The following is a 9227-nucleotide window of genomic DNA, read 5'->3' as shown; positions in this document are numbered from 1 at the left end:
AAAAGCTCAGCTGCGGGAAGATTGCTTCCCCGCAAAGCGAATTTAGAGTTGGAAAAAAAAGGGGGGGAAGGCAGTGTTGCCAAATTTGGTACGAAATCGCCCTTTTGGCGACAAAATTGGCGATGGGTAAAAGACGGAGCGAGAACATTTTAGAACAAATTCTTACCGTTTTACCCGTGAATGTTCCCAAAGGCACATCAAAAGCTATAAATATGTATTATAATATAAATACGCCTGTACGTGTAGTAGCAATTTATCGTGAGAGAGAGAGTATATATACTTTCGATACTCAATATATATAGAGTATATACTGAGTATAGAGAGTACGTTGAGAGTGTCTTCAGCTCTGAGAGCGATCGACCGAGTTGGGAGCTGTACGTTAGTGCTTTGCCGTGAAGTTGTCTTCACCGTTATAGCCTGATAGCTTGTAGGCTGTGTTGCTGATTGTTTCAGCGTGTTTATCGTACTTTTCCGATGGCTGTAAACATGTCTCTGGAACTCTCCTGTGTGATACTGACGAATGAATTGTGTTTTGATTCTTCATCAAGTGTTGTCATCAATCACTCCAAATCCACGAACCTGCAAAAAGCAACAATATTAACGGCTATCCGGCATTTTCTTACATCTATCCCTTTTTAAGCAATGATTTTCTACATCTACCCCTTACATTTTTCACTATAATATACAACATACGACATAACTGTAATGTATAGTTATTTAAATCATTTATGTGCAACAAATAATTGCACATAAATATATAATTCAAAGGTAACAACTAGAGTTAAAATAAAGGTTAAGAAAAGTCTAAAAAGACTGAGATTTTAAAAATCGCCCAAAAGGTCTGTTTTGAATTTTACTATGTTTTATCAGTAGCTATTATTATAGAGATGTCCCAAGTGGAATCGCAAAACATTTTATAAGGATATTAGATGACTAGGCACTTAGACTAGCATGGGAGCGTCATATATCTTCTGTTCAGTCAAAAAGTGAAAAAATATAAAATGTAATTTTATAAAAATATTTAATGTTTTTAATTAATTATATGCATTTTTATTTAAATCACAGTGGCGTAGATAGGGCGGGGCAACGAGTGCATCTGTTCCCGGCTCAATATCCGGAGCCGCCAAACTGATGTTATAAAATTTTGGAAAAAATGGAAATGATTTCCATTTTTGGCACACAGAAGAAGGTGCAAAATCTTCTATTGTCCCTGGATGCTGAAAACACTCTAAGGTTCTGTTAAATCAGTCAGATTAAAAACTAAAAAAAAAAAAGTAATATTTTTAAGAACTGCATCTACTGCTTTTAAATAGTTTAGTTTTCTAATTATTAGTAGACAGGTTAAATATGAAAGAATACTATTTTACGTTTTTCTGAATGACAACAGACTCGAATGAAAAGTGACACAAATTAATGTGAAACAACGCAAAATCGTATTTCTAGACTAATAGCCCTTTTGGTCTAAAATCTTTATTACATTTGTGTTTTATTATTTTTATATTATCATTATTTTTAATTTTAAGAATAAACATGATTTCAGAAGCTAAATTACAGGTTCTAATTACACAAAACTTCGATTTTAATTAATGTGATAGCTGCACTTGATGTATTCATGCAGCTTTTTAAATAAAACTACTTAACTTAATTTTTAAGTTACCTACTTCCAAAATATTCCGCTTGTTTCTTGTTTTTCGTAGTTAATTATTGACTGGATTAAAACCTGCTTCCTCTGTAAGGATCTTAAGTTTTACTAACGTTTATTTTATTTTAAATCTTTACTATCACTTCTTATTTTCTACTTCCGGCCAGAATTATAAGCGTGAAGGAGTTTATGCAAAGTTGTCTGGCGAACGCCAAGTATTTAAGTGTGGCCTTTTTGCCAAGCAGAAGAGTGGAAGCCGTGAGTTCGAAGCAGGCCGCTTACCTTAGAAGTTACGCAGTTGCTACTTTGCCTTCCAGGCCAGAGGTTTTAATCCTCTTGATAAATTAAACGTATTGTAGTGTTCACAGTCTCTGTGCTACATACGCTTCCTGTTATTATAAGGCCAATCTTATTCTAAAGTTAAATTAGAGTTTAGTTTTATTTTGATATCTTTTAAGTTAGACCCCGAGTGGAGGGTCATTGTATTCCGAAGTACGGAAGTCATTGTATATAAAGAAAAAAATAAAGGGTTTTGTATACCCTTCGTCTGTATCCTGTCTACTTACTACAATTAGTGAACATAGCTTTAGTAAGCTCTCTGTTCTAGTCAGGTCATTGTATGTTTCCGAAGAAGGTAAGAAGAAACATTGAACCTGATAGTGGCGCCCGACGAAGAATAACCATGGCCGAGTTTCAAGAAGAACCTGTGCTGCCTGCAGAAACAGCTCAGAATCCAGAAATGCCAGCTGCCGCCCTGGAAGGATTTGGGTATATTGTCCAGACCATGCGCGCTTCGATGAAACCAGAAGCAACGTTTAATGGACACTCACAGGTAACCAGTTTTTTGGAAAAATTGGATGACCACTTCATGCTCTACCCCGTGCACGAGTTTCAAAAAGTTACCTTAGCTACCAGCGCTTTGAGGGGCCAAGCGCTTAACTGGTTCAAATGTATCGGCAGAAGTCTCTTGGGTCAAGCAGGAAGTCCCACCTATACCTACGAAAATTTCAAGACTGCCCTACTAAAAGCCTTCCCTGTTGTAAGGGATCGTGCGAAATTAGAAACAGAACTTTTCAGTATATATCAACAAAGAATGGAAAACCTCTCCAGGTTTATTTTAAGAAAAATTCACGTTTTCAAGCTCTTGTATGGAAACCGTCCGGATCCTGAAATAATTCAAGTGATTTTGCCGAGGTTACTACCCCAAGTGCAAGACTTTATTGAATTGAGAAATCCGACTACACTGGAAAAATTATTTGAGCTAGCAATCCAGTTTGAAAGTAGAAGAACGGCGGACGTCGAAAGAAGACGCCAATATCAACAGCGAAACCAATTTGGTACGCCAAGACTACAGCAAACTCAAGCACATGGCTACGGAGAAAAAGCGAATCAGTGGGCAAGGAAACCCGAGCATTCAAAAACAGCCGGCGAACGTCGACAGTTCAATAGCAACCCAGGAAAAAAGTCTCAAGGCCAGTGGAGAAAGAAGGAAAGCACCGAAAGAAAAAATAATTTAAACTAAAACGGATTTCTGCTGACGAGAGGGTGCGGAAATCCGAAGGCCACGAAAACCCCTCTTCCTACAAGTTAAATACAGTAATGGTGAAAAATTTAACTCTTCCGAAGATTGAAGTCTTGGTAAATAATATCCCGGCCACCGCACTCCTGGATACCGGCGCGCAGTGTTCCTGTGTGGCAGAAGTCTTTTTTAGAAAGTATTTTCGCAAATACCGCATATATAATGCGGATAATACAACAGTATTAGCGGCGCAAGGAGAACAATGTAAGTGCGTAGGTAAAGTACCTTTGTACATCCGTATCAAGGACGAACAAGTAAAGGTGATGTTTTTTATAGTAAAGAATTTGCAAGCACACTTAATACTAGGAATAGACTTTCTTTCAGACGCACAAGCTACACTGGATTTTAATGAAGCGTCTCTTAAGCTGACGATGAAGCCAGTGCGTGTAGAAAAGGTTGAACCGCCAAGGGTAAATCTCGACCACCTGCCTAATGACGAGCAAGATAGAATCCGACAAGTGGTAAGTGAATTTGCTTCCTTATTTAGTGATATTCCAGGATTTACCCAGGTTACTAACCATAGTATTGACACCGGAGATGCATTGCCGGTTCGTCAAAAACCATACCGGTATGATAAGAATAAGGAAAAAATTATAGAATGGCATATTACCGATATGCTACGTAAAAAGATCGTAACGCCTATCTCAAGTAGTTATGCTAGTCCGGTGGTTTTATGTAAGAAAAATAATGATTATCCTTTGGAGCATCCAAAAAGGTGGAGATTCGCTATTGATTACCGTAAATTAAATTCCATAACGAAATATCCGGTATATCCGTTACCGATTATAGAAGAAATTTTAAGGAACATAAAATCAACCAAATTTATGACAACTTTAGACTTAACGAATGGTTATTTTCAAATAGGGATCAGGCCTGAGGACGTGCCTAAGACTGCTTTTATAACCAAGTCTGGCACTTATGCATTTTTGCGAATGCCGTTTGGCCTTTCAGGCGCCCCAGCAACATTTCAGCGATGCATGGACATTGTGTTAAGACCTGTTCTCGGAAAGTCCACATTTATCTATTTAGACGATATCATTATTACTAGTGATAATCTAGACCAACATGTACAGGATTTAAGACAGGTGTTTTCTTTATTAAATGAGGCCGGTCTAAAAGTTAATGTCGAAAAATGCAAATTTGCAGCCCCTGAATTAAAATATTTAGGTTACAAAATATCGCAAAAAGGGATCGAGACAGATGAATCAAAAATAATCGCGGTACAAAAGTATCCCACTCCAAACACGGCAAAGAAGCTCTCTTCTTTTCTAGGACTTTGTTCATATTATAGGTCCTTTATAAAAGATTTTGCGGCTATCGCTGAGCCATTGTTAAAATTAAAAAGGAAAAAGGCAAGATTCTCGTGGACGGCCGAAGCCAATAGTGCTTTCGAAAAATTAAAACAAGCATTAACGCAAGCCCCTGTGTTGAAATTTCCTGAAAAGGATGAAAATTTAGAAATTTCAGCGGATGCTTCGGATTATGCGGTAGAAGCGGTACTTTCGCAAAATCAGCAGCCAGTAGCATTTTTTAGCCGAACTTTAAATCAAACACAAAGAAACTATTCCGCGACCGAGAGAGAGGCACTTGCAGTTCTGTTAGCAGTGCAAAAGTTCCGAGTCTATTTTGGAAAGGCGCCGATAACAGTATATTCTGATCATGCGGCGGTAACTAGATTGTACTCTGGAAAAAATTTATCCCCAAGGTTAATAAGATGGGCACTCAAGCTGCAAGAATATAATCTGGTAATCAAGCATACCCCCGGAAAGGAAAATATCGTAGCAGATGCCCTGTCACGAATTAAATTAGACGAACAGGGTAATACCGTAAAAGTTGCAATGCTGACAGCGTGTACAATAAATTCCCGAGAAACTGTAATAACCGAACTGGGTAAGGATCCTGAGTTTGGAAGTATTTATGAGTATTTGAAGGATCCTGAAAATTTTAGCCACCAAGATATTGTGGCGATAAGAAATAGGGCGGCCCATTACGAACTAATAGATGGTCTATTATTTTATACAAAAACTACGAATTCCAACAACGAATTTCGACCTGTTATCCCAGCTAGTCTTAGATTAAATATCCTGCAAGAGCTCCATGACAGCCCTTTAGCTTCTCATGCTGGTATTCGAAAAACTACTCAACGCGTACGCGAGGCAGTCTACTTTCCTGAACTGCAAAAGTTAACAAGGGCGTATGTCCAGTCCTGCCCAACATGTCAAGCCGTTAATTATATTAATTTCCGCCCGGCCGGGTTTCTAAATAGTATTAAATCCGAATTTCCAAATGAAATAATCGGTATCGATTTATTGGGCCCTTTCCCAAAAAGTCAGTTAAACAAAAGTCGCTATCTCCTTGTTATAGTTGATCATTTTAGTAAATGGACCGAAATTGTTCCCTTAAAACGAGCCTCCGCGAAATTAGTTACCGATTCTATTTTAAATAAATATATTTTAAAATACGGGGCGCCCCTAAAAGTTATATCGGATAATGGTCCTCAATTTGTAAGTAATATATTTGAAGACATGTGCCAAAAACTGGGCATACGTCATTTAAAAATGGTCCCGTATCGGCCGCAATCAAATATAGCGGAACGGGTCAATAGAAATATAGTGAAAATTATTCGTAGTTATGTTAAAAATTTTCATAAAAGCTGGGATAACTATGTCAATGAATTTGCTTTCGCCCTTAGGACCGCAAAACATGATACAACGGGCAAAACTCCTGCTGAGTTATTTCTAGGCAGAAAGATTATAACACCGTTAGATAAATTATTTTATGTGCAACAAAGAGCCCCAGAATTTAAAATGGGTGATATAGAAAAACTAATTAAGGAAGCAAAGAAGAATACGGAAGTAGCACAAAGAAAACAGAAGCTCTATTATGATTTGAAACGACGGGGAGTAACTTATAAAGTAGGGGATGAAGTACTAAAAATTAAGCATTCACTTTCTTCAGCACCAGAAGATAAAACTGCCAAATTTTTCCCACGCTTTGAAGGACCATATGTTATAGAAAAAATAACTCACGCTGTTGTAGTATTAAAGGCAAGAAATGGCGAAACCTGTTCCGCAAACATTGACCAGATAAAACCATTCTATGACCGTAATAAAATGCAAATCTTTTCAGATCTTTTGCAGGATCCGGTACGGCAGACACCGCAGGTACAAGTTCCAGAGGTGGGAAAACGACAAGTACAAGGGCAAGCCAATGAGAGACAGAAGCAAGCGAAAAGAAAATTGCCCCGCGGAAAAATTGAAGGTACAAAGAAAAAGAAGTCGTTCCACCGTCCAAAAAACAGAGTTCACGAACACCCCCAGAATGAAGAAGGGAGAAGGACGACGTATGTGGAAAAGACCGGGAGAAAGGACGGCAACTATAACCCGGCTGTGAAACGGAAGATTGACTCATCCGACAGAACTCTCCGCAGCAAAAGTCGCCGAACTGCGGAAGGGCCATCAGCGGCGGAGGAAAAAGTACAAGAAAAATTTGAACGGCCAACAACGAGGTCCAAGCAGGATCACGACAGAAGTTTCCCGGTTCCACCAAGACCAGCTGCCTTCAAGCGGCCAAGACCACAAGCAGAGGACAGAAGGAAGATGTTCAAGGGTGGCCGTAGTGGTGAAAAACGGAAGCTTCCAGAGGAAAGCACTGAAGGGCGAGCCCGTACAAGAAGGAGGATCAACCAAGCAACGGTCTGCAGCACCTTTAAAGACTGGGCCCAGAAAAGGATGTCTGAATATTACAAAGATAAGTAAAATTTTGTGTTACTTTACAAACTTAAGTTAATCTTTCATTCTTACTGCAAGTGGCAGATTTGAAGAAGTTTTACCTCATGCGAGGTCTACCTTTATCGCCAAAAGGGCGAGAAATGAGTTGTGACCGATTTTCTTATTATGTTTTTCAATTACTCGCGCGTAAAACTAAAGTTGATGTATAATAGCGTTGTATAAAGACTTAAATATTGTAAAAAGTTATTATATAAATTTTATTTAAAACATTCTAACAAGAAAGAAGTTTTAGTCTGAAAGACTTTTTGAAATGTAGTATTATTTCAATGTAGAAAGAATTGACACTTGCTTTGAAAAGAATAGAAGTTAACAATGTACTACTAATGTATGTTTTCAAATGTGTAAAATTAACGGCATCTTGATATGTTCTTGTATACATGTGAACTGTTATTTTGAATGTTTAGAAATAACGTGATATGGTAAAAGTGAAAGTAATGTTAAAAAATTTTTGTTATTCGTGTGACTGTAAAGATTAAATCATGCTGAATATGTGTTAAAGGTTGAATGATGTAGTTAGGCTCTCTGACGCTACACTTTAGAGTTAGCCACTTTCAGAATAGTACCTCAGGGTCTAGAGTTGAAATTAGGGTGTGTTAAGAGGTCTCGTATGTTGAATTTTAACACGTTAGTGTTTTGATTGTAGGAGGAAGTGTTGAACACATAGACAGAAACACATTCGTGTTTGGTGTTTTTACAACACATGTCAGAGAGCACGGGGAGAGATAATTAAAATAGTCATGAATGAAATAAGAATGTTAAGAAAAGTATATTCTATATGTTATTTACAATGTCATTCTGTAACATTTCATTAAACTAGTTTTCCTTCCAGATCTCTGGAAGGAACCAGAATTGAATAAAGCTCCTGTTTTGATGCAGTACAGATGAAAAAGAAAAAAGATTGTTGTATATTCCGGGAGCTGCTATTGTAACAAATTTCTTTCTTTTAAAATTTTCTAGTTTCTAGCTAAGTTATGTTTGTAAAAGTTTGGCCTCGCGTTAGTTTCTAGAGCTAAAAGTTTTCAACAAGGTCGTTTTAGACCTCAGTTTCAAACTAATTAACTCTGGCGGGAAGTATGTAAGGATCTTAAGTTTTACTAACGTTTATTTTATTTTAAATCTTTACTATCACTTCTTATTTTCTACTTCCGGCCAGAATTATAAGCGTGAAGGAGTTTATGCAAAGTTGTCTGGCGAACGCCAAGTATTTAAGTGTGGCCTTTTTGCCAAGCAGAAGAGAGGAAGCCGTGAGTTCGAAGCAGGCCGCTTACCTTAGAAGTTACGCAGTTGCTACTTTGCCTTCCAGGCCAGAGGTTTTAATCCTCTTGATAAATTAAACGTATTGTAGTGTTCACAGTCTCTGTGCTACATACGCTTCCTGTTATTATAAGGCCAATCTTATTCTAAAGTTAAATTAGAGTTTAGTTTTATTTTGATATCTTTTAAGTTAGACCCCGAGTGGAGGGTCATTGTATTCCGAAGTACGGAAGTCATTGTATATAAAGAAAAAAATAAAGGGTTTTGTATACCCTTCGTCTGTATCCTGTCTACTTACTACAATTAGTGAACATAGCTTTAGTAAGCTCTCTGTTCTAGTCAGGTCATTGTATGTTTCCGAAGAAGGTAAGAAGAAACATTGAACCTGATACCTCTAGTTAAGAAAAGTCACTATTGTTGGTTCGGTAAGAACTTCTATATTTCTCTAGAATGACTTTTAAATTACAAAGCATATCCATGTGTTTTCAATAAGACATGTGCTTGAACATCTTTCATCAATGCAGTCGGTCTTCTTGCATCGGAATTTCAAGATCAAATATTCGGAGTTCAGCGTTTCTATAAGCCATTCTGGTACATTTTATTTTCAATAATTTTCATTGTCTTGGAAGCGAATATTAAAATTTTCTTTTAAGATTTTCTTTTAATTAAAATAATAATTTTCTTTTAATTTTGTAAGAGGCTTGTAAGAAACAATACATCTTCTGAGAAAATACAATCCTTTCTAATAACAGACAATCATATTAGTTTAAATATCAAAGTAATGGAATTCTATTCGATTCAATATCCGTAAAAGCAGATCAATTTCAGAACGAAAAACCGAAGATAATCGTTCTAGTTCAAAGGTTTCCAACCAAGGGGAAATTCCCTTAGGTGAGAATTTTATAGTTTCAGGGGGGGGGATGTGATCAGCCTTCTATTTAGCTTTTTAGTATTTAGTTTT

Source organism: Stegodyphus dumicola, chromosome 2 (genome assembly GCF_044657685.1).
Source record: "Stegodyphus dumicola isolate Sdum_Otavi_A_Nest chromosome 2, ASM4465768v1".
Lineage (NCBI taxonomy): Eukaryota > Metazoa > Arthropoda > Arachnida > Araneae > Eresidae > Stegodyphus > Stegodyphus dumicola.
The sequence above is the reverse complement of the archived record's forward strand: the minus strand, read 5'-3'. Positions refer to the sequence as shown.